The following is a 24,913-nucleotide window of genomic DNA, read 5'->3' as shown; positions in this document are numbered from 1 at the left end:
GGGTGTTTGGAATCCACATGTTTTCATGGCTGGCGCTTTACTCATTAAATCATTGGTTTTTTTTTGGCAAGGTCTCACTATGTAGCCCTGTCTGGCCTGGAACTCACAGAAATCCAGCTGCCTCTGACTCCCAGTGCTGAGATTTAAAGGTGTGTGCCCAGCAAGATCCTAATTTTACAGTCTTACGAAGAAAAAGAATACGCGATAGAGATGCATAGTTCAGAAAACTCAAACTATTAACTATTTGACTCTTTATAGAAAAACATGCCTCCACCTTACTTTGTGTTTTAATAGCTCACCAGTTATACCTTCAGGGAGGAGAGGTTTATTTGAGCTCACAGTTTCAGAGGGCTCCAGTCCAACACAGTGGTGAAGACAGGACAGCAGGGGAGTGTAGCTCAGGCTGCTCACGTTGTGGTGGACCAAGGGGCAGAGAGAAAGGCTGGGACCAGGGGCAGTTGGCTGGCGCTCACCCTGGTGAGCTGATTGTGCTACTAGGTCCCACCTTATCAAGGTTCTACCCTCCCCAGCATGTCACCAGCAGAGGGGCAAGTGTTCAGAGCATGAGCCCGTGAGGACATTTCAGAGTCACAGCAGAATACTGTGGAGGGTTTCCCATGTTTTAAGTTTGATTTTTGTTCCCCCCAAACAGTTGGATGGTTTCTGAGTCATCTGCCATCCATAGGTCAACACATTGTCTACTGAGTCCCTGGAGCATTTGTGTCTGATTTGTATAAAGTTAACGGTGCATCGTCTGGCTTTTGCTACGGGAATCCCTGCAGCCTCAGCCTGAGAGGCGCTGTGAACAGTAAGTGGATAGTTATGTGTGTGAAATAATAAGTTTGAAGCACCAAGAAGTCCCTAAAAGTATCTTTTCAGACCATTCAAAAATAGGTTATTTGTGAGCCACTCAGTCCTTTGGGCTAGGCATGGCTGTGTATGCTTTTAGTCTCTGCCTTTGGGAAGCAGAGGTGGGCAGCTCTCTATGAATCCAAGGTCTGCATAGCAATTTTCAGAGCAGGCTAGGAAAACTAGTAAGAACATGCCTCAAAATAAAAAAGTAAAACAACAGGAGCCAGGCATGTGGCTCAGGAGTGGAGTACTGGCCTCGCCAAAAGAGGAGCTCTCCTTTCCATGGTTTCCCTTTAGCCGAAGCACCTGACATCCGAGGACACAAGATTCCCTCCAAGGTATTTTTCTCATGTGCCTGTGTGTGCTTGCACGCCATCCTTTTAAGAGTGCTGGCACAGATATAATTAAGCCCATTTCTCAGGGAAGGTAATGAGAGCGCAGAGGGGTGTGTGCGCAGTCGCAGTCACGGTGACTCACAGCGGTTCTGGAAATAGAAACCAGCCATCACTCATCGACACTCTCAAAGGACGCCTGACACCCTGCACCTGTTCCTGTGGGCGTCAGGGGAAGTGGCAAATGTAGCAATGGGGCGGCTGCCTGCATGCGTGGGCACATATGCGCCTCCTTCACTCAAGGCTTCGTGTGCCAATGTCTAGGTAGGTGCTCTCCCAGAGAGCCAGGCTCAGCACTTACAGGTGGAAACCATAGCAAAGGTGGCTTCCTGCATTGCCTCTTGGAAGGGGAGAGTCACTGGCCACAGCTAAGTTATGCATAGTGTAAGGTTAAGTGACAGGAACAAAGGAAGGCTTGATACAGAAAGCCTTCGTGTCAGTCGGTGGCAATCCTACTGTTCCAGAAGCTGAGGCAGGAGGATTACTAATTTGAGGTCAGTTGTAGAGTTCTTGACTAGCATGTATGAGTCCCTGGATTTGGTATTTGAGGGGGCAGCAGAAGCAGAGAGAAATAGAGACAGACAGATAGAGACAGATGGACAGGCTGAAAGGCAGACAGACAGACAGACAGAGCAACAGTCAGGAGGGAGAGGAGGCAAGGGGCGTGGTTAAGTATGTGTGGTCTACGTCTAAGGGTCTATTTAAGGAAGTGGTAATATGACCAGCCTTCAAGGAAGGGAACTTCCTGGCAAAGAGACTGAAAAAACAAATCATTCCTTTTGCATTTCTTGAAGTTTGGGCACATCACCATCAATCCTTGTACTTACTTGCTCAGCAACTACGTCTTAAATACTATTTAGGCCCTAGGCATTCCTGAGGGTTCAAATCTGGTAACACATCCATCTCTGTGTCGTGTGCATGCCCACAGGAGACAAAAAGTATGAAAAGGAACAATTGAAGTTTGAGCCTTACGCTCATCAGAGTTAGGTGCAGCACTCATGAAAATGTTTCATAGCACCAACTGTTGGCCAGGCTCTAGGGAAAAGGACTCTTCTCTGTGCTAATGGGGTTTGCACTGATGCACGCTGGAGTCTCGTTATATTTCAGGTGATACACACCCTGGTGTTTGCACTTCCAGTGTGCACCAGTGGCTCTGTGCACAAGTGTGTGTGAGCACTCGTAATGTATGGTTGCTGATTGTGACGCTGGACGCCCTCGGACTAGAAACCGTCTCTTCTCCTTTCATTTCTGTTGCTATGGTAAAGCATCCTGACAAGAAGAGCGTGTGGGATAAAGGAATTCATTTGGTTCACAACTCCAAGTTATAATCTGTGACTGCAGGGAAATCATCATATCCCCTGAGGCTTGCACGCTCTCAGACAGCTTTCTCCTCAACTCTACTGCTCAGGTCCCCCGGCTCAGGGAATGGTGCTGCCCACACTGGGCTGGGCCTTCTCACATTAACAATCAAGAGAATCCTCAAAGATAAGCCCATGTGCCAACCTGACCTTAATAATTCCTCCCCATTAAGACTCTCTTCCCTGGTGATTCTAGTTGATAATTAAAAGAATTAATCAGCACACCACCCAAGGTGGTTCCTAAAAGGGGTGGCAGAGGGTCCTTGAAAAAAAAAAAAAAGCCAGGAAAAGAAACCACATGGCTGGACTTTGAGTGTGCCTTCTGGGTTTCAGGGAAGCCGATGGCATGTTGGTGCTTGGGAACTGAGCCTTGACCCCACTGCCACCTGTTGGCTTGTGCTTACTTATTTTTTGTTTATATGTCTATCCTTACTTACTTTTTGCCCAGGACTCAATCCAACAATGCACATTGCTTCCTTTGGTCCCTGCTCTGACTTTTTCTTTCATTGCTTCTCTGTGGTGCAGGGCATGGGATGCTGAGCCTTGGGTATGGTAGCCAAGCTTTGTAGCCCTAAGCCCTGCCCCTGGCTGCCCTGTGTGTAGTTGCTGCGCCTCAATGCGCTGCCCCTTGACTCTTTGTGAACTGTGGTGGAGGAGAAGCCCAGCAAGTGTTGGCATAGAGGCGCTTTAACAGATATGCATCCCAGCTCTGGAATGCTAACATGTGTGGCAATGCTATGCTGATGTCATTCTCTGTCCTCCGTGGCAGGTCACTCTCTTCTCTGGAAGCATTAAAGCAGTGGCCACACTCACGAATGGTATGGGAATGCCCTTTGGGCTTGCTAACCGTGTTTTGGGGTGGCCTCTAGGTGGCATTGTACCTGAGACGCATATCATTGGTGCTCTCTGGTCTAGTCCAACAATTGGATGATGGTGGGGTCACCCTCAGAGGGGGCACCCTCAGAGGGCATCAGAGATTTCAATCCACAGCATAGATATAAACTGCATTAAGACCACTGCTCCTACCCAGACGCAGGTGTACAATTGGAGCCCAGTTATGGGTGATTCTGCGGCGTCCTTAGAGAAAGCTCAGTCCATGAAAAAAATGGGTTTAGATCTTGAATGCACCCCAGAACCCGTGTATTGAAGGCTTGGTTTTTCAGCCTGGAGTACTAAGAAGAAATGACAACACATTGAGGAGGTGGGGCTCTGTGGGAGGAAGTTAGGTGTTGTCAGGATTCTGTGAGTGGCTACACGGGACTCCTGCACGCAGTGTCTTTGACAGGCAGCTGTCAGGGTGGGGGTTAATGGCGGTCTCCTTATCATTTCACACCAGGAGCAGAACACCCTAGGGCATCAAGGAAGGCATTCATTGGAGGACGGCGGGTGGAAAAGAAGCCTCCTGCGGACTGTGGAGCAGACCCTCACCACCAGACAGGGTGTGCCAACATACTGATCTTAGGCTTCCAGATTTCAGAACCATAATAAACCTGTGCTGTTCCTGTCCCACCAACACTCTGCCATTTTATTTCAGCAGCCTGAGGGGAGCAGGGCAGCTGGCAAAGCAGTGACATGTATGTGTTCTCTGGAAAAGTTTGGTTGCAATGTGGTGAGGGTCAGAGAATGCCACTTCTCAAAACCCCAGATCATCCTGCAAATGACTTGGGACTCGGCACTTTCCTTTCCTCCCAGTCAAATCAAAACTGTTTTCCTTGGGCTGGGGAGATGGCTCAGTAATTAAATGATGGCCCTGTAACCCTGAAGACTGAGGTTCAGGTATTCAGAACCTATGGTAATACTAACTGGGCATGGCAGCCCTGGGAGGCAGAAACAGGAGATTCCAAAGCAAACAGTCCACGGAAGTAGCCATATTGCTGAACTCTGGGCTTGACTGAGAGACTCTGTCTCATTGAATAATACGGAAGAGTGATTGAGGATGATTTCTGACATCATCCTCGGACCTCCACATGTATGCACATGCTCAGGCACCACACAGAAAGCAGAAGCTGCAGAGTCCAACGGTTTCACACCCTCTCTGGCCTCTGTCCAGCTCCTGTGAAGGCCTGTCCCGTTCTTTGCAAGGTTTCGTCAATACCGCACATAGAGATGTTCCCGGGCATGAAGAGAACGCAGTCTCTAAGCCCTCAAGGATGGACGCTTCCACCTGTTTTTCTCCCTAACCATCCAAGTACCATAAATCCCCATACCGGATGCTTGCTGAGCTGCTAGGTGGAGAGGAAGGGGGTGGCACCTCAAAACCAGCATCAGCCATACTGGCCCAGATGTGCGTCCTCAGCTATGACACTCACCAAAAGAGTGACTTTCTCCTTCCTGCTTTCAGATCCCATGTCGATCTGGATGCTGCTGTTAAATGCTGGCTTCTGCTCAGAGCCACAGCCAGCCCTTCTTGCACGAGTGGGGCCATATTTTCAACATGAGAAAGATCCCCATCCCTTCCTTCCAAGAAGGAAACTAATGTAACAAAGACAGAACTTGCAAGAAAGGCTTCTCCAGAGTCCCCTCCAGGGAAGCTGTGCAACCCTGGAAAACCACATGGTGTCTCTGTGCCTCTTCACTTTTTTATCTGAGGTGTAAAGCCGATGTCATGCCTTACTCTAAGGGTGCTTAGAACCCTGTGTGGCTCACAGCACACCTTGCACACCTGTTTCTGCCGCCTTTTTTTCTCTGAAGGACCTAGGAAAGTGAAAGGCCACACTGCCTTCCAAACACAAAAAGGAAAGTGGACACAGGAGCCAGGTGTGGTGGCTTGTTCTGTAATCTCACTACTCAGGCGGAGGCTAGAGGATCAGGAGTTCAAGGTCATCTTTGTCTATAGGACAATTTAAAGACAATCCTGGGCTACTTGAGATTTTTTTTTCCCCACAAAAACCCAAACCAGAAACCAAAAAGAAGCAAGCAAAAAACAAAACAAAACAAAACAAAAATAAACAAAAACCCACAAATAAACCCAAACCAAACACACATTTTTAAAATGGGCAATGGTTAAGCGATGTCTGAAGTCATGCCAATGAGACAAACAGACTGTACCTCTGTGCTGTTAGGAGGTAAATGATGGCGAATGAAGAGCAAGGAGGAATTTCACTGTTGGACAGGATGTGGGGCACAGCCCACCCAGGCCCAAGTGTGGCATGGAGTTGCCATCTGTGCAAAGGCCCCAGTCACTGCAGGCGCAGAGAATGTCTTTTTCCTGATTTTAAAGTTTGATACATTTTTTTAAAAATAAATGTTTTCCACCCAAGGACCAGATTGAAAGGAAACTTTGACTCTGAAAAGTTAAAATGTGTCAAGCTTTCCTTGGGAAGGCAAGCTGTACACACACCACACCACACCTCCGGGCGGACCCCAAATCCAACCTTCTTTGCTCTCTCCTATTCTCCCCCTGACATGTTATTTCCCTGTGCTCTCCCCGGTTATGGCCAAAAGTGCCAGGCATCTGCCTCCCTAATGGCAGTGTTATTAGAGAGTAACATTAATTATCATGGGAGCTCGCTTTGCTCCACAGTGAAAGTTAGGACAAGAGAAGTAATCAGGAGTAAAAAGTGCACTTTCTGCAGATGAAGGACATCCCGGGGCCCACATCCAGTGACCCCCCTCCCCTTTCTGATGACCATGTGCCATCTGTTTACCAGTTCTAGCCAACACCTTAGAGTTCAGCTCACAGAACCGTTGAAGAATTCCATAAGGTTATCTCTGCAGACAGAAAACAGCTTCCTGTCTTTCTGTGCCTGGCTGCTTCATGTCCAAGGAATCCTTTGAGCCTAGTAATCATGACATGATATGAGCTGCCTTTGGGAACCAATTATACTGCCATTTACTTAATATCTTTCTTTCAGTTGACTCACTCCTAGTTTTGCTTAAATACCCACTTTAGCTTTGTCCTAAGCAACAGTGTCCACTAAATCACAGGTTGGATGTTACTAATTATATGTGTTCTAATCCACCTCAACATAAACAATTATGAACGAGATGAGAAAGAGTGCCGTGTGTGTGCTATATGAAAGCCACTGCTACCCTCTCCCAGGCAGGAGCCTTGTCTTCTCCTAACTCACTAGACTACATTAATCGCCTTGCTGCCTGACAGCCTGACATGCTGACCCCGCCCCCTGAGTGGTCATGCCTGGTGGATCTTAGCCTGACCTGTTTTGTAGGTTCCTCTACCACCCAGCCTAGGATTGCATAGGCCTCCATCCCAGGAACAGTCTGAGAAGTGCACAGCTAACCAGACCGGGGTTACCGATCTCTAAGACCTCAGGTGGCCACAGCTGTCAGATAAGGCTAACTGGTTGCCCTGCCCAGACCAGGGCTGGAGCTTGAACCCGGGCCCTTGTGTCATGCTAGTCAAGTCTTTTACTGCTGAGCCACATCTCCAGCCCTTGAATACTCCCTCTCACTCCCAATCCCCAGGCTGGCCTGCAATATGCCGTCTTCCTGTGCTCTAGACTCTGAAGGACTAGGGTTATGGTCACATGTATCACCATATCAAGCTTAGAAAGCGTTTACTTTCTGGAGGTTCTGGGAGGCCACTCAGGCCCTTCAGCACGCGGTGGAAGCACTCTATCATTGAGCGATGTCCCAGCCTTTTAAGGAAACACCTGTCATTTCCTTGGGCACCTGGTGATTAAGTTCCACAACTGGGCCTAGGAAGGTAACCACACCCTTGGCTGTCCCATCCTCAATGCCCAGCCTTTCTACGACAATACAGAAGCTCACTGAGAGGAGATCTAAATGTGTGGTAGGAATTGGAAGCGCCCGGCCTGCTGTGCACATTCCAGACACACGAAGAATCCTGGGGGTCATTAGGAAGGATGGTTAAGTGTTGTGTAAAATAACCTGTGGGGTCTGGGAAGGTGGCTTAGTTGGTGAAGCACTTCCCTTGCAAGTGTAAGGACCGGGATGTGAATCTCTAGAAACTCTATGGCCAGCTAGTCAAGTCAACTTGGCAAAGTTCCAACCCAAAAAGTAGAGGTGTCTGAGGTATGACAGTCAAGGCTGTTCTCTTGTCTCTACATGCATGGGCTACACACGCACGCACGCACGCACGCACACCACACACACCTGTAGAGTTGATCTTGCTGACATACATACTTGTAATCCCAGTTTTCAGGAGGCTGATGGAGAATTCTAAACCAGCCTGAGCTACATAGTGAGACCCAGTTCCCCCATCCCTAGATTTAAACCAACCTGTAGGATTATGCGCATATCTGTGTACATAGGAAAAAGCCATCTGGGATGACATTAACCAGGGTGTTTATGTGATTTCCTCTTAGAAGCAAGAGCTTGGCTTACTAAGGATGATATTTTTAGTTTATCTGCATTTTACAACTTTCCTGTAATGAACATATATTGTTTATACCACAAGCACATTCTTAGTTTTGCAGTGGTGTGGGAAAAGTCTCTAGGCAGCATTTCTACTTGGAAAAACCGAGATTATAAAACAGAACCAGCAGGATGGCTCAGGAGTAAAAATATTGGCCATATAAACCTGATGATCAGCCCATGTAAAATAAAAAAACAAAACAAAACCAGAAGTAGTTAGCGGCGCATGCCCATAATCCTAGCACCCCCACTGCAAATAGAATCTTCTGGAAGCTCAGGCCTGTGAGCCTAGAATTTAACAGCACAGCAGGGGAAAGAAGATTGGCCTTTCTCAGAGAAGGCGGAGGAGAGAACAGGCTCCTGAGGCTGCCCTCTGACAGCCAATCAGGGCCCCTCTGACAGCCAATCAGGGCGCCTCTGGCAGCCAATGGGGGGGGGGCTCTGACAGCCAATCAGGGCCCCTCTGACAGCCAGTCAGGGCAGTGTTATGGTTCTCTCTCCCCCCCCCCACCAATATAAATAAAAAATACAACTGGTCTCTTGTATCATCTGTGGACTCAAGCAATCTCAGATAAGACTTTTTTTTTTTTTTTTTAAGGTAGTGTCTGTCCTGATCAGGTACAGATGTCCTCCTCAGTCTGTAAACACATACATTGTAGTAGTGACAATAGGTGACCTAAAGATGAGCAAGTTTCCAGGGGATGTACAGAGGTCACGTGTGCCTGTGCCCCTGAATCACTTTATATGAGGGGCTGAACAGCGAGGACTTAGGTCTTAGATGTAGTCCCGTGTGGATTTGAAAAGATGCTGTGTGTGAAAAAAGAAAGTTTTTAGGGGAAAGCGGTTGGAGGTCATCAGGAAATACAGTTTGTTGTTTTTAAGATAAAAATCTAGCTATATAGCCCTGGCTGTTCTGGAACTTAGTATGCAGTCCAGGCTTGCCTCATGGCACCTTCTGCGTGCTGGCTGGGGTTACTGGAATGTGCCATCCAGCTCAGAAAACTATTTTTTTTTGGTTGGCTTTCTAGAATTGAGCAGCTGGGGGAGTGTTATAAAGAACACCTCAGTTGTTTGGGATCAAATTTCTACTACTTGGCCAAACAGGTTTACAGAAGAACATAAAATTGGGCATACACTTCAGCTTGCTTTCTAATCTTTGTTCCCGTTTGCTCCAGTTTTTGTTACTTTATAATTTATTTGCCCCTGCTTAACTCCAATTTTTGCTACTTTATAACTTATTTTCAATTCAAGACAAACCAAACAAAAGAGGTGCTCAGTCAACTGGCCCAGTCTACCTGGGACCTCCAGCAAGCTCACACTTACTCCTACAGCTTCTGGAGGTGACCCTGGCCTTGCCTCTAGAGGACAGGGTGAGCCCAAGATGGCTTTCAGAGGAGGTGGCTGTGGTGACTCTCTTCACACTGATGTTCTCCATCGCCCACTATTTGCTCTTCCTATCACCAGGGTGCCCTATCCTTTGCAATCCCCAGTGTGGGAGAACACCTCCTCCACCAGGCCCAGAGCCAGGAGCTCTGTCATCTTCTGCCAGTGCGTGGATGACTTGGGGGGCACCCATGGCAAGCATCCAAGCCCTTGGCTCTGCCCTCACTCATTCAAGTGGCCACCTGCTCAGGGTGGGTGGGGTGCCATGTGCTGGTGGCAGGTTGTGAGGGAAGAATGTGGCTGCTTTTTTTGCTGCCTCCGTGTGTGTGTGTGTGTGTGTGTGTGTGTGTGTGTGTGTGTGTGTGTGTGTGTGTGTGTGTAAGTGGAGGGAGTTGGATAATCTGTGGAATCGAGTAAAAAAAAAAAATCAAGTTGATTTGCTAACAGTTCAAGGCTCCATGGTGGTCCCACTGACAATCATGGGTGAATGTGTTACGAAAAGTGGAGATAAGCCAGCCTTGGTGGCGCACACCTTTAATCACAGCACTCAGGAGGCTGAGTTCGAGGCCAGCCTGGTCTGCTGGAGAGATGGCTCAGCGGGTAAGAGCACTGACTGCTTTTCCAGAGGACCTGGGTTCAATTCCCAGCACCCACGTATGGTAGGAGGGAAGAGCTGACTCCCCAAATTGGTCCTCTGATACATGCTGTGGTACCTGGGTGCCCACCTCAAAATAAATAATGTAATTTGGAAATTAAAGAGTGGGTTACTGCGGGTGGCAGAAATGTCTTTAATTCTAGTACTTAGGAGACAAAGGCAGGTAGATTTCTGTGAGTTTGAGACCAGCCAGGCCTACATAGTGAGACTCTGTCTAAAAACAAAAACAAAAACAAAAACCAAAAACAAAAAACCAATGATTTAAAGTGGTGAGTTGAGGTTGGGTGGAACCTTGTCCTGCGTGTCTGAGGCCCTGGGCTCCATCCCTAGCACTAAAAACAAAAAAGGTGACAGTTTGTATGTCTCAGATCTTTTGTTTTTTTAAATCGCAACTGAAAATAAAATATATCTCTGGGTGTGGTGACATATACTTTTAACATCAGCTCTTGGGAGGCTGAGGCAGGAGAATTACGAGTTCACAGCCAGCCTGGGTTCCACAGATGGACCCTGTCTCAAAAATCTAGGCCTGCCATTGCAAGTGCACTTGGTTCGCACATTCAAGGTCTTGGGCTCGATCCTGGACATCACAGAACAGGACGTTTAATCGCTTCCATGGCTCATGTTTACGGATCGTATTATATTAACACAAGACAGCATTGAGCTGAACAGTGAGTAAGTGCTTAAATATGGGTTGGCTATTGCAACGAGCATGTTTGGGGCCAAACAGGTGCTTTCTGATCTGAAGCCAACTCTTGCGAGCAGCAGGCCACAGAGGCATGAAGAGGGCTCGGGTGGGGGCTTGGGGTGGGGGTATGAGGTCAGGGTGTAGGGAGCAGGTATAGGGAAGCGGTGCTCTCAGGCTGTTTGCAGAATGAAACCATAGCTCCTATCTGTCCTGTGAGGGTGGCAGCAACATTTGCTGAGCACCTAGTATGCACCAGGAACTATCACATGACACCATCTCATTTAATCCTTGAGTCAAGCCTGCAAGGGACTGTCACCTCTCCAGCACAGAACACCACTCAGGGTCACCCAGCTGTGACAAGGGAAGCCGAGTGAAAGGTCTCACTGTACCAGCCTTCTCCAGTGAACAGTGATGCAGTTTTATTGATCCTCCCACCCCTGACACCCATGGACTGGCGCTTCTGGTTACCATAGCAACAGGAGTCACCCCCACCCAGAGGTAGCTAGCCTCCGGCCCCCCTAACCCCCCCCCATGTAGGAAGAAAAAACCCCACACTTCTACTGTCTGATCTCCAGTAGCTTACTCACCCACTCAGATCTGCCTGTCAGCCCTCTCAAGTTCAAGGCCTCAGGGAGCCAGTTGGGGTCTGGGTGGTCATTCTTGATCAAGGCAGTTGTGGTGGGTGGCACTGGGCCTAGTCCCCTCCCTCCCATGGCTCCTGGCCTGAAGCTGAGGCCCCAGAGGTGAAGCTGAAGGGCACTTGACAGGCTCGGTTGTGTTATCCTCCATGACCCCTTCAGCGCTGAGCTGCACACGGCAGAAGCCATGGAACGGGGAAGAAGGTTGCCTGACCACAACAGCTCTGTCTTCTGAGCAGCAATTTTATCTTTAAACTGTGGGTTTGAACGTGAGGAAACTGCTCAGGTCTGGTTAAAGACACAAGCTTGGCCACTGAAGCAAACCAAGATCTGAATCTTCTGTGAGACCTGAGCGCCTTAGACAGAATAAAAACTGTTTTCCGGGGCCCTCTGGGGAACCCAGCTCAGTGAGAGCTACTGGGCCGGTGCCCGGTGTATGACTGAGGCAGTTTTCAAGGTCTGGTTCTCCATATGACTGTATGTACAGCCCCTGGGAGCACTGCTGCCAAGGCTGTCTTAGGCCCCATCCAGCCCTTCTGAATCAGAGCTCCAGGTTCAAACCAGCTTCTGGAGTTCTGGGTCACGTTCAAGCTCAAGAACCGCTGCCCTAACGTCTCTCTGCTTAAAGGGTGGGACTAGAGTAGGACACAGTAGTGCGTACCTATAAATGCCAGCCTCTCCAGAGTCTGAGGCAGGAGGATGGAGAGTTCAACCTGGGCCTCAACTAAGTTGGAAAGCATTCGAGTGAGACTCCATGTCAGAAAACAAAAACAAAAAAATAAAATAAGAAACAATGGTAAGCAGTGATGGTGCTTGGACAATGACCAATAGCCACTCGCAGAGACAAACTCCAAGCCTGATGTGACCCACCAACACAGAACCTTTCTCTTTTAACTCTTTGCAGTGCTTGGGATATACCCAGGGCCTTGAGCTTTGCTAGGCAAGGGTCCCAGCACACACACCCCAGCCAGAATGTGTATTGTAACCAGATTCTGCGTGACTTGTGTGCTTGTTAGACTTGGAGCCACCCTGGCCTTAGCCTCAAGCTCTCATAGAAGATGATGTCACAAAACAAAGCCACCACTGGAAACTGGGATTTGATGTTTAGACAGAAGCTGAAAACCAGATGCGGGTGAAATTTGATGAAAGACAAACTGACTATAGCTGGGGCACGGCTTAGTGGTAGAACATTTGCTTAGCACGCTCAGAAGGCCTGAGTTCCTTCCTTCACACCCTCCATCCCAGAGAAAAATGCTGTGTGAATCACAGTCAGACCTTGGGAACATCAGCTTGTGATCCTGTGCACAAGGATGGCACCAAAGCTGGACACAGTGACGCAGGCCTTAAGAGATAAGAACACCATGGCTGTGATTTGGTCTCTCCCCCTTCTCCCTCTGCCCTGCCCCCCACCATGTGTGTTTGTGTGCGTGGTATATGAGAATTAAATTTTCTTGTGCGTGTGTGTGGGTACACAGGCATACATGCATGAGGATGTCAACCTGGGATGTCATCCTTAGGGACATCACCCACCTGCTTTGAGACAGGGTCCTTCATTGGCCTGGACCTTACTAATTAAGCTAGCCTTGGTGGACAGCCTGTTCCAGGAACCCTCCTGCCTTGCTCCCCAGTGTTGGGACTATAAACATGTGGTACTGTGCCTTGGCTTCCTACCTGGGTTCTGGGGAGAGAACTCAGGCCCTCATACTTGCACAGCAAGTGGGCTTTCTGATTGTAGAAACAGGCATTGCTTCCAGGCAGAACACACAGGAGGAGACTGGAGAGGAGCCAGTGAGAGAACGCTTAAATCACCCGCTGGTGTTTAAACAACACTGACAACTGTCTTTGCCCTCAGAGCTCCTGATTTGCTTGGTCTGGAGTATGGTGTAACCCTGGAGTTGACAAAATTCTCAAAAATCAGAGTTTGGGGAAATGGATTAACTTGAGGATGATAGGATGATATGCTTTTATTAGAGGTCCAGGTAATAATAATAATAATAATAATAATAATAATAATAATAATAGTTATTATTATTATTATTATTATTATTATTATTATTATTATTATTATTTATATGTGTATAAGATGCTAGGGATTGAACCTAGAAATTTGTGTTTTACTAGGCAAGCACTGAAAACATTTTGTTTTGTTTTTAAACTTTGACACTGTGTCTCCTTGGGTAGCCCAACTAGCCTTGAACTCCATCTTCCTGTGTTAGCCTCCCGAGCTGGGATGGCAGGTGTGGGTCACCATGCTGAATGTCATTTTAGCCATATAATGTCCATGCTTAGTTCACATGCTGCCCATAGTTAGAGGATAGACCCAGCTCAGCTGGAGAACCCTTGTCCACACACCCCTGGGCTTGGGCACTGAACTGCAGTCCTGGGAACTGGCAGCCCAGCCTGCTGGCCAGCTTCTCCTTCTAGCAGTTGCATGCACGGGGCCCCTCTACCCCACCTCAGCTGCCTTAGCAGCTCTGAACTAAGACAAAGTCATGTAAAAACCGCAATCTAGTATTGATTGACCCTATCTGCCTCTGGGCCCTGATTCTCCTGTCATCTGAGGACTTTAACGACCTGCCTTTAACAGGCGATGGCTACAACCGAGCCTTGAAATGAATGTTCTGTGCAGCAGAGGCTCAAGCCTTTCTTTCTCTAGTGTACCTCCGTGAGAGTTGTTATATATCTACATTTTAGATGAAAGCGAGACACAGTGAGGTCAAGTGATTTGCCGTAAGTCACACAGAAAGACCAGGAGGATTTTTTCCCCTCTTTTGGCAGTGCTGGAGAGTCAGCCTGGGGATCTAACTGCAGAGCCTTCTTCTTTTTTTTTTTTTTTAATTTTTTATTATTAATTTATTCTTGTTACATCTCAATGGTTATCCCATTCCTTGTGTCCTCCCATTCTTCCCTCCCTCCCCTTTTCCCCTTATTCCCCTCCCCTCTGTTCACTGCTTCCTTGCCATCTATCTTAATGACCATCTATAACCCGTCACTGTCCCCAGTCGCCACAACGCCCACGCACAAACTTCTCAAGGTCAGCTACAAACCTGCTTGGTCTGCTTGGGCAGCAAACCTGGGCTCTCTGGCCTTGATTGGCATCTAGAAGCCATCCAACCTTCCTCCTCCGCTTTGAGCCTGTATTGGCAACTGATAAAAATCATTCTATACCACTCAGGAGAAAGGAGGCTGGCAGGCCGGCTGGCCCTGTTTGTTTGCGCAGGTTGCGTAACTGCAGGGGGTGCCATTCATAATGGAGCTGGTTGGGTGACGTCCTGAGGTTGCACTTTCATGCAGCTGTGCACAGCAGCCCTGGAAGCTGGCAGTAAGACATTCAGGGTACCCAGGCTAGGAGCCGCCCTGGGATTCTGTTTTTATTGCTGTTGAGAAACAACCCATCAAAAGGAAATGTCTCCGGGTATGATGGGAGAGGGGCTGTGTGCCTATCGATGCTTTGGGGACCTGCTTGGATTGGGAACAGGAAGTAGTTGGTTCTTTCTGGGATCTCTGCCTCCAGCTGAAGAAGCGCCCTTCCTGACTTGCCTCAAATGGGGCTGATTACAACTTCAGTGGGAATCTCTGTCCCAGTCTAGGCAAGAGTTGGCTCTCCCCTCCATGCTCATCCTCTGGGTGGTCTTAGCTGGGCTGCCTTCAAGCCACCTTATTCCAGGCCAGTTCTCACACTGGGCTCCACCTGCCTCTGGGAATCCAGAGCTGATGGGAACTGACTCACAGCCAGAGCCTCAAGCTATGTCCTTAACTACCATGCCCCGGCCTGTGTGTTTTTCTGTATTTGTTTTGCTTTTACAATCCAAGCCAGGCCCCGTGCCAGGGCTGTACCTGAATGAGCTTATGTGTCCCTTCCCATGAGCCCAAGAGGTAGGAATTGCAATTATTCCACTTTGTAGGTCAGCTCTCTGAAGTTCAGAGACACTGGGTCAATTCCCCAAAGTCACACAGTTAGAGAGTGAAAGAAAGAGCTAGGAATTGAGTAGGTGTCCTTTGTACTGGTAAGGCCCAAATCCTTGCCTATCTGTCCAGGGAACAAGATGCATCACATCCTCTGAGTGTGTCTGCTTGCAGGCTGGGCCTTGACCTTGGCTCTGAAAAAGCTGCGTGGGTCCTGTTGCTGTTGGTGATGGTGGTGATGATGGTCATGATAAAGATAACGGATGTGAGAGTGGTACTTAGGGGTAATCACGATGGCGGGGGTTGGGAGTGCTGGAGGTTCACATCTCCCTGGTTATTGTGAGCGGACTCAACTGAGGAAATTGCAGACAGACCATTTCTCTGCAAGTGTTCCCTGGCTCCTCTGTAAAGACCTCCGAAGCAGGTCCCCCTGCAACAGGGCTTACAACCTTTCAACCTGAGATCAGAAACAAGAAGGAGGAAGGAGGAAGGGCTGGGGGTGTGGCTTCAGTGTCACAGTACTTGCCTAGCAAGTGGACAGTCCTGGGTTCTGGCCCTACTACTGCAGAAAACCTGGAAAGGACAGTGCCATTGTCCTCCTCTACGGCCTTCTGAGCATCCTACTGAAGTCTACCTTCTCTTCCCTGCATGGAGTCCAGACCATACATTCTCTTCCTTGTGCCAGGGGTGGGCTGACCCAGTCTTTTTGCCTGCCTCCACTTCAGAGCCATCAGGTCAGAGGAAATTGCTACTGTTGGGACGTTTGGAGGCTGATGCTGGTGCCTCAGGTTAGAGGGGACCCTAGAAAGGCAGTAGTCGCATGCCAACACTTGCCAGCCTCTTTGTTAGGAGGGACCAAGATCTTAACCCACACAGTGACGCAGGGTGATTCCCAGCTGAGCTGAAAGCTGAAACTTTAATATTGGCTGTGGGTGGCCCAAAGGCATTGATTGAGAGCCATGTCTCAGAGGAGAGTGCTCCGCTTTTCATCCACTCTGGTTCCTCAGGTGACACCCAGAGGGCAGGGCCAGGCAAATAGTGTACTCTGCAGCCAGACTGCCCAGGTTACAGACCCCCAGCTTCACCATTTGCTAGCTCTCAGTGACCTTGGATAGGTGACTTAATATCTTGGGTTCTATTTTTTAATCATCTGCCACAACGTACAACCCTGCCACCTGTTCCATGGGACTGAGTGAGGTGGCAACGAAGTCATCCAGTGAGAGAACTCAGTTTCCCCGTTAGGCCTTACAGGTGCTAAAAGAATTCCATGAAATAAAGCAATTGCTTGCATGTAGTATACAGAACTGGTCCAGGCTGGGGGTAGAACACATGCTTACTGAGTGCAAAGCCCAGGATTTAAAAAAAAAAAAAAGTAATGCCTCTGCCTGTTGCTACTGTATTGATGGAAGGAAGCCATTCGGGCATTTGGACCATTGTTGAAAGTCAGTGGAACAGCTGCCTGGAGCAGTGGAGGAGCTTCTAGGAGATGCTGAGATGCTTCTCAGAGGGGTCTTCAGGGAAGAGGGCTTTGGCATGTTACACTGCCAGCCCTACCAGGAGCAACCCAGCCCACACCTCAGGCTAGCCCTACTGGGAGTTGCAGGATTGGGTGAGGGTGGGTTGGGGGTCTCCAGGTGAGGGGCAGATGAGGCTCCTGCGGCTGAGCCATGGCTTGGTATTCCAGCTATCTTTTCAGTGTCTACTCTACCTCCAGCATGCACCCATCTCTCTCCGCACTGCCTCCCTTCACTTCCACCACTCTCGCTTCCCAGATGTTCGCTGAGCATCAGCTTGGAGCCTCAGCTCCCACAGAGATCCAAACACCCTCACTTTCCCCCTGGTTTAGATTCCTACAATGTCAGTTATAGTGCCCAGCATGTGAGGCATCCCTGCATCCTGCCTGGGATGTCCCTGACTTCTGAGTGCCTCTTCCCACGGAGCACCAGGTTCTGCTACCAGCTTACAACCCCGTGAACTCCTAGCTGTCCTCTGCAGCCAGTGGACCAGAGCCAGGGTGGGAGGGGTGGGGTGGGATAGGGTGGGGGATTGGCACCCTCCCCAGCACTCCTAGCCCTAACTTGACCTTTCAGCGTTCCAAGCATAAGTGAGAGTGTTTTTGGATTTGCCCCACCCTCATGCTCTCCCTGAGGGTCAAAAGTCAGCTCCGGGTAGCCCTTAGGAGTTGAGCTCTGCACACGTTCGCTCTCACAGGCACTATAGTCCAGATCCCAGGGTGGGAAAGCACAGTGGTGCCTCTGGGGGTGTAGGTTACACAAACTGTTTGGAAGAGGCAGAAGTAAGGACTGGGCGAGTTTGACTAAACTTCAGTCTTGATGCCTGGAGGGCAGGAACAGGATGAAGAACAAAGGTGCCCCCAAGACCTTTTCCCCCCAGCAGGTAGAGGCCCTGCCTCCAAGACAATGAATTCCTTCTTAGAGTCAGCAGCTGTCAGTGCCAGCCCCTGCTCTTCTCCCTCACATGCAGAGAGGGTTGGGGCCCAGTCAGGCCTCTCTGTCCCTGCAGGCTTAGGGCTGTGTCTCAGACTTCTGGCCTCCCTTCCTCCCTGTTTCCCCCCTTCTTCTTCATCGCTCTCCTTCTCTGTCCTGTCCTCTTTTGCCTTCCTTTAATGAGCACTTACTATCAGGTGCCAGGCATGCTATTGCTATTTGACACCTGTCACCCGCTAATCTCTCAACAACCCTTTAAAGGCTGCCCTTAAATTCACAGCCGCACCGGGCAGTGGTGGCACACACCTTTAATCCCAGCAGTCCAGAGGTAGAAGCAGGTGGATCCCTGCGAGTTTGAGGCCAACCTGATCTACAAAGCGAGTCTAGGACAGCCAAGGCTACACAGAGAAACCCTGTCTGGAAAAAACAAAACAAACCAAAAACCAAAAACCAAACCAAACCAAAACAAAAAAATTTACAGCCGCAGACCCAGCAGGTTTCTGCAGTTTCTTTCTTTCATACAATCCATTAAGGCCAAGACCAACTGCTTCTCACTGTGGTGTGAGCAGAGGGAAGAGGTGATCTGCCCTGTGTGTGAGGGTGTTGTCCCCCGATCTCAAAAAGGGAAAAGCATCAACCTACACACACATACACACACACACACACACACACACACACGAACGCACACACTCACCAGTCTAAGAATGCCAGCAATCCCCATCAAGGGAGCCTGTTTTCAGAGCTGCATCCATTTCTGCTGAAGTGCTAAGAGGAGCCAGATCAAGAATAGTTACAGAGAAAGCACACCTGTAGCCTTCACCTGCGAGTGAGCTCCCCACACACAGAGGGAAAACAAGCAAGCAAGCATGGCTGGCTTTGTCCTTGAAGTCTGTACCCCAAGGTCAGCAAGGAATGGAACAGCCAGGCTTGTACAGGTGTTTCCAAGCCCCCATGCCCACTACTCCTAAGATTTTCCTAGTCATGGGGTGCTGGGGTGAGGGAAGGAGGCAGCTGAATTCAGGTTGTTTTTACTGTGAGGCCTTGGGCAGTCTGGGAATCTCTCAGAGCCTCCAGGGTCCTGTCTGATCACAAATGACCTTCTAGAAAATTCCGAGTCAGGCTAGGATAAGGATCTTTAGTGTCAAAATAAATAAATAAATAAATAAATAAATAACCTCTTTGTGGCAGCTTGCACCTCTAATCCCAGGGTTCAGACTAGCCTGAATAGCATAGTGAGAGCTTCATAAACTAAAACAAACAGGGGCCTGCAAGACGGCTCAGTGGGAAAGGGGCTTGCTGCCAAGCCCTGAGTTCCACTCCCAGGACTCCCACAGCAGGAGAGAACTGACTCCTGTAAATTGTCCTCTGATCTCTACACACCTGTGGTGGCATATTCATACCTACACACACACACTGACAAAGTACATATGCAGCTGCAATAAACCGAAACAAACAATAACATCTCTCAAAACATAATTTCTAAGGCTTTCAGGTCACTTCAAATCTAGTTAGATAACATCCATGTCGTCGGGATTTTCTGTGAGCTAAGCACTGCGGTACACGTTTCACCCTTTAACCCTCAGAGTGTCCATCCTGATGGAAGAGTCATTATTTCCGGTTTACAGATGAGAAAACTGAGGCACAGACAAGTGAAGGGACTTGCGTGAGTCTCACAGTCCCTAAGTGGTAGGGCTGGCTGGATTTGAATCTCTGTTATCTGTGGAATCACAAGCCAAGGCTGAGAAACACAGCATCTGTCTGTGTTCCTTACCAGCTGGCAAGAGTTTACCTGACTCAACATATTGTATTTTGCCTTATAAGATTATAATTTCTAATTTGTTCAAAGTTAGTGATGGAAAATACAGACTTGTTCCCTGAAAAACCCCTCGTGTGTGTGTGTGTGTGTGTGTGTGTGTGTGTGTGTGTGTGTGTGTGTGTGTGTGTCTAGGCCAGAGTCAGCTTTGGGTGGCGTTTCTTAGGAGTGGACCATTTTGTTGTTTTTGAGATGGGCTCTCCAGATGGGGCTGGTACTTTGGGATTAGGCCAACAGTTTGGCCAGGGAGCTCTAGGCTCCACTTCCCCATGGCTGGATTGCAAGTGTGCATCACCACGCCCAGCTTTTTCACCTGGGTTTAGAGGTCAGCTTATACCCGAAGTCTGAGGATCTGATTCCAGTTGCTGGTTTGAGCCGCCCTGCTCCCTTGAGCCTTATCGGTGATGGCCCTAGGCAGCAAAGCCCTGTGTGTGCACAAAATGACTTAATGTTCGAACAGGGCAGGTGAGGCCAGCACTTCACCTGCCCCATTTTGCAGAGGGGAAAAACGAAGCTTGGAGAGAGACTCACTTAACTGGGTCCACATATCTTGAGAATTGTCGGAACCAAAGCTGGAATCCAGGACAGCCAAGTTCAAAACTCCTCTTTTGTTATGGTTGCCTCATAAGGTGTGTGTGTGTGTGTGTGTGTGTGTGCATGCGTGTGTGTATGTGTGTGTGTGTTGCTGAGGATCAAACCTAGGGTCTTGCACATGCTAGGCAAGTGTTCTACCGTGGAGCTACATGTACCCTGTTCCTAAACTATAAACCACTTTAAAGTACACAATTTAGTGCAAGAAGTCACATTTCTGCCATTGCATAGATGCCACTGCTATGAGTCCTTCATCATGGGACTCTACACCATGACACATAGCTCTCCCCCTCTGTTGCCCCTTTCCGTGAGGACCTCATCTTTGTATCTATGTGAGCTCATACAGTGTTGGCTCTTTAGTCATCACAGCATCTGCTTTATAAATCCAATTGCCAGTTAAAACTTAATACATAGGGCAGGAGAGGTGGCTCACTGAGTGCTTCCTGCACAAGTGTGAGGATCTGAGTTCAAAACCCCAGCATCCATGTAAAAAACTAGCCTGGAACTCGCTACGTAGGCTGGCCTCAAACTCACAGAGATCCTCCTGCCTCTGCTTCCTGAGTGCTGGGATTAAAAACCAGGGCTACCATGCTGGGCTTCCCTTCTGGCTTTTTAAAGGCTGTTTCCTATATGTAGCCTTCCTTTGTCACTCTGTCCCCAGGAGAACTCCTGTGCATCCTTCAGATCCTTAGAGATTTCCCTTCTCTTTGTACCTTTCCCTGAAATGTTGTAACAAGGTCTGGCCGGTGTACGCTGCCATTATCAGAATGCCGAGGTCATATTTACGGTCACCCAGGCATTACTGGAGTGGTTTAAGTGTTTTGAGTCATTTAATTCCTGAAACAGTCCTTCATCTGTGTATCATCTGTTTCCCCCACAAGGAAATGGTCACAAAAGAGCCAAAATTAGAGACCTGAGATGGCAGGTCTGTCATCTGGGAGACAGAAATGGCTTTGGAGTCTTGTTGCTATTTTCTATTGTGTTACTTTTGGAGAAGAAGGGACGGCCTCCAGGGGACTGTGGGATCTTGGAGGTTCCTGCCTGGTCTAAAGGGAAGTTGCCACTGCTTAGAAATCTCAGGACTAAGCTACAATTTTGAAGAATTTTTTTAAAAAAAATTATGTGTCTATGTGTCTGTCTGTGGGTATGTGCACTCGAGTCCAGATACCCAAGGAGACCAAAAGCATCTGCTCCTCTGGAGATGGAGTTAGAAGTGGTGGGAGGCACCCGGCATGGTTGCTGGGAAGCAAAGTCAGGCACTCTGCAAGAGCAATACATGCCCTTAGCGGCTCGGCCATCTCTTCAAAGCAGCTAGCCTATCCTTTTAAAAGGACATGTGGGGCTGGGGAGATGGTGCGCGCGCACACACACACACACACACACACACACACACACACACACACACACACACACACACACACACTGTGTGCCTTAGAAAGGCTTCCCAAAGGCTCTCTTCTCTTCTCGTCTCTTCTCTTCTTTTCTCTTCTCTTCTCTTCCCTTCCCTCCCCACCTCCCTCTTCGAGATAGGGTTTCTCTGTGTAGCTCTGGCTATCCTAGAATTCACTCTGTAGACCAGGCTGGCCTCAAATTCACAGAGATCTGCCTGCTTCTGCCTCTGCCTCTGCCTCTACCTCCCAAGTGCTGGGATTAAAGGTGTGCACCATCACTGCTGGCTTTTTAAAAAAAAATTTAAAGATGTGTTTATTGAATTTTGTATCTATGGCTTGTTTGCCTGCATGTATTCACCAGGTGTGTGCCTGGTGTTCAGAGACCAGAAAAGGGCATTGAATCCCCTGGAAATGCAGTTATGGATGGTTGCGAGACACCATGTAGATGATGGAAATTGAATCTAGGTTCTCTGTAGGTGCAGCCTGTACTCTAACCATTGCGACATCTTTCCAGGCCCCTCACCTCAGGATATCTTTGTGACTTCAACAGTCTCCTATATTCCAAAAGTGCACACCGGAAGTCATTTTGGCATCTTAGCTTAGGCATGGACGCACACTAGGACTTTTTTTTTTTTTTTAGTACCATTGCGTGTTTAGACTCTATTGTGAGCTAGACTTGGCATTCTGCAAGAGAAATATCTTCTTGGCTCCTACCTGGTGCTCAGGACTCTGGCTGTCCTTGCAGTGTGGGAAAAGTCCCAAGTGGCAGCTCAGCATTGTCTCTACCCCAGGGCCATCTTAGGATCTCCCCAGTCCAGAACAAGAATTCCTGAATTTTATTTGCATCCCCCTACTTGAACACTCAACAGTTTGGAGAGACTTATCATTAAGCCCATTTGACAGATGTGAAAACTGTCCCTCAGAGATAGGAGTGCACTTGCTTGACTTGAGAAGTGGCAAAAGCTGGAATTGAACTTGAAGTCTCTTTGACTTTAGCATCTTGCTAGTCTTGCTAGTCTGGCTGTTATCAAATATTCAAAGAAACTTGTTTGTTTGCTTTGACATTTTGAGACAAGGTCTTGCTATGAAACCCTGGCTGGCTTAGCATTTGCTATGCAGCCAAGGTTGGCATCGAACCTGCAGTCCACCTGTGCCTCTTGAGTACTGGAATTACTGCCATGTACCACTATGCCATGCTCCATCAAACTTTTGATGGTCCTATCAGGCCTTTCAGGATATGGTCATAATCTTCTTACGGTATTGTCCAGACCCAGAAAGTATGGGGTGCGTTCCAGGAAACTGAGTACTCAGCTTTGTCAGCCAATGGTTTTTAAATTTATGTGTCTTTCTACATTTGCACCCCATGTGAGGGTATTCTCAGAGGTCAGAAGAGTGTGTCAGATCCCCTGAATCTAGAGTTACGGGTGGCTGTGAGCTGCTTGACATAGGAGCTGAACTTGGGTCCTCTGGAAGAGCAGCAATCACTGCTAGCTACTGAGCCTCCAGAATGACACTGGCGGCAGTCAGAAAGTCCTTGGTGTCATCTCTGCCCACTGGGCACTGACAGGCAGAGTGTGAGCACTGACCCTTTCCTGGCGCTTGGGCTCAGTGGAAACTGCGGGTAGAGGGGAAATGGGTTTGTCTTTGACCACGGATAGCTAGCACCGAGCTGGGTTTGCCTGTCGGTATGTCTGTGTGCTGGGGAGTCTGTCTTATGTCAGTGCCTACTTATATTCATATGACTGACTATACATGTATGCATACATGGCTTCTGTGTGTACAATGGAAAAGAAGGGGCCTTGTACTCCCTCCCCTAATTCATATGCTGTGAAGTTAGTTTGGAACAAAGAACAAGCATTTGAACTTGACTCTGAAATGGTCGTTTATAAGTTAGCTCCACGTCTATGCAGCAACATAGATGTTTCTAGAAGGAATATGTGGAGTTGAGGATAAGCTACCATTGCCCAACGCCATTACATATCTGCCCACAACCTTACTATTTTATGTATTTCTTATGGGCTTGTATATATGACCGTATAGATGTTGAGAAAGGCCTAGAAGAAATACTCCACTTGAAGATGGTGGTTGTTTTTAGGGAACAGAGAGCTGGACTTGGAAGGTTTGAAAGAGAGAGAAAGAACAGCCCCTTGTATTGGCTTGCTGGCAGATGTCCCATTGTGGAACTCTCTAGAGGCTCATCCAGGGATCACACCAGACTGAGCTGTTCCATGACCCTTGCTGATGGAAATTTCTTGTGAGTGGGAAAAATTCTGCAGCTTCCTCCCTGAACCCCGAGCCCCAGTTTCTCCCTCTATGTTCTTGTTCTCCGTCCCTCATGTCCTGTGTTCAGCACGTCTGTCACATGACATTCTTTAGACGTTAGCTTTGTGCTTAAAAAAAGAAAAATCCTGGAATGGTGGAGAGACAGCACAGGTTGGGACCTGGATCTAGGTCCTTCCCCGACACTGCTTCTTACATCGGTGTCCCCCAGGGGTGGCTGGCCTGGCAGAGGAGGCCACAACCAGGCTCTGGAGTCAGATGCCTGGGCTCAGATCTACAGGTAGCACCTTGTCTTTGGGATCCTTGAAGGTGTGCGCCACCCCCAGCACCGCACTCCCACTTTGATCCTCCATTTCTTCTCTGTGAAAGGGCACTGGGAGAACCCACTGGGCGGGGATGCGCTCGAGTTTTGTTACCTTCACCTTTTGAACTACAGCTCGCCCCGCCCACTCCGCGTGAGGACTTGACCACAGCCCTACTTCCCTCCGGGGGCGACAGGAGTGTAACCCTCGTCGAATCTCTCCCAGATTCACCAAGCAAGTCTTTCCCTATCTTCCTGCTTCCCCAGCGGGTCCAGTTCCATCGTCCCCTCTGTGGAGAGCTTGGTGGTGACCAGACACCCCAAAGCTCTCTGGTGGGAAACTAAGGCTGGCTGGCTGGCGCTCAGCCGCTTTCGGGGACAGGACTGCGGTCACTGCCTAGGTACAGGTACGCGCGCGCAGGGGTCGCTGTCATACCTGATTGGGCAGCGGCTCCAGTGTGCGGTGATGGCAGCTAAGGTGGTGGCGTCCGAGTGGCTGTGGCGCCGCCGGGTCACCTGTAAGAGCCCGGACGGACGCTGTAGGCGGAGGGAGTGTGGAGGGCGGAGAGCACCGTTCTGGGAGCGCCTACGGGAGGAGCCTGCTTGGGTTAGCCCGGCTGTCTGCACCGCCAGGTTCCCTGGCCACCCTTTCCCGCTTCACAGGCTCCACACCCGCATCCTCTGTAGTACTCACAGGCCACTTCTCACTGAACAGTCCCATTCTCAATACCCCGGAGAGACTCTATACCCTACATAGGTGCAGAAATACCTTCCTCCGCGCGTTCCCGCTCTTTATAAACACCCAAACTTTCCATCTTTCTGTCATGCTTACCTTGCTGGAGCGCATCACGCACACACTGACACATCACTTGTTACAGCCGGTT

General features: G+C 48.9%; 1 protein-coding gene across 1 annotated transcript in view; it reads right to left on the bottom strand.

Moving 5' to 3' along the window:
* Scnn1b (sodium channel epithelial 1 subunit beta) overlaps nt 1-24,557 on the bottom strand; it is a 56,504-nt gene extending 31,947 nt beyond the window's left edge. The window contains exon 1 of the mRNA XM_051145166.1: nt 24,466-24,557. The gene's annotated coding sequence lies outside the window, so the exon portion shown is untranslated. The remainder of the gene's footprint in view (nt 1-24,465) is intronic.
* Nucleotides 24,558-24,913: the final 356 nt, after the last annotated feature.

The sequence above is a fragment of the Acomys russatus genome, chromosome 5 (assembly GCF_903995435.1).
Source record: "Acomys russatus chromosome 5, mAcoRus1.1, whole genome shotgun sequence".
NCBI classification, from domain to species: Eukaryota; Metazoa; Chordata; class Mammalia; order Rodentia; family Muridae; genus Acomys; species Acomys russatus.
Note: the sequence above shows the minus strand (reverse complement) of the source record. Positions and strands in the feature narration are given on the sequence as shown.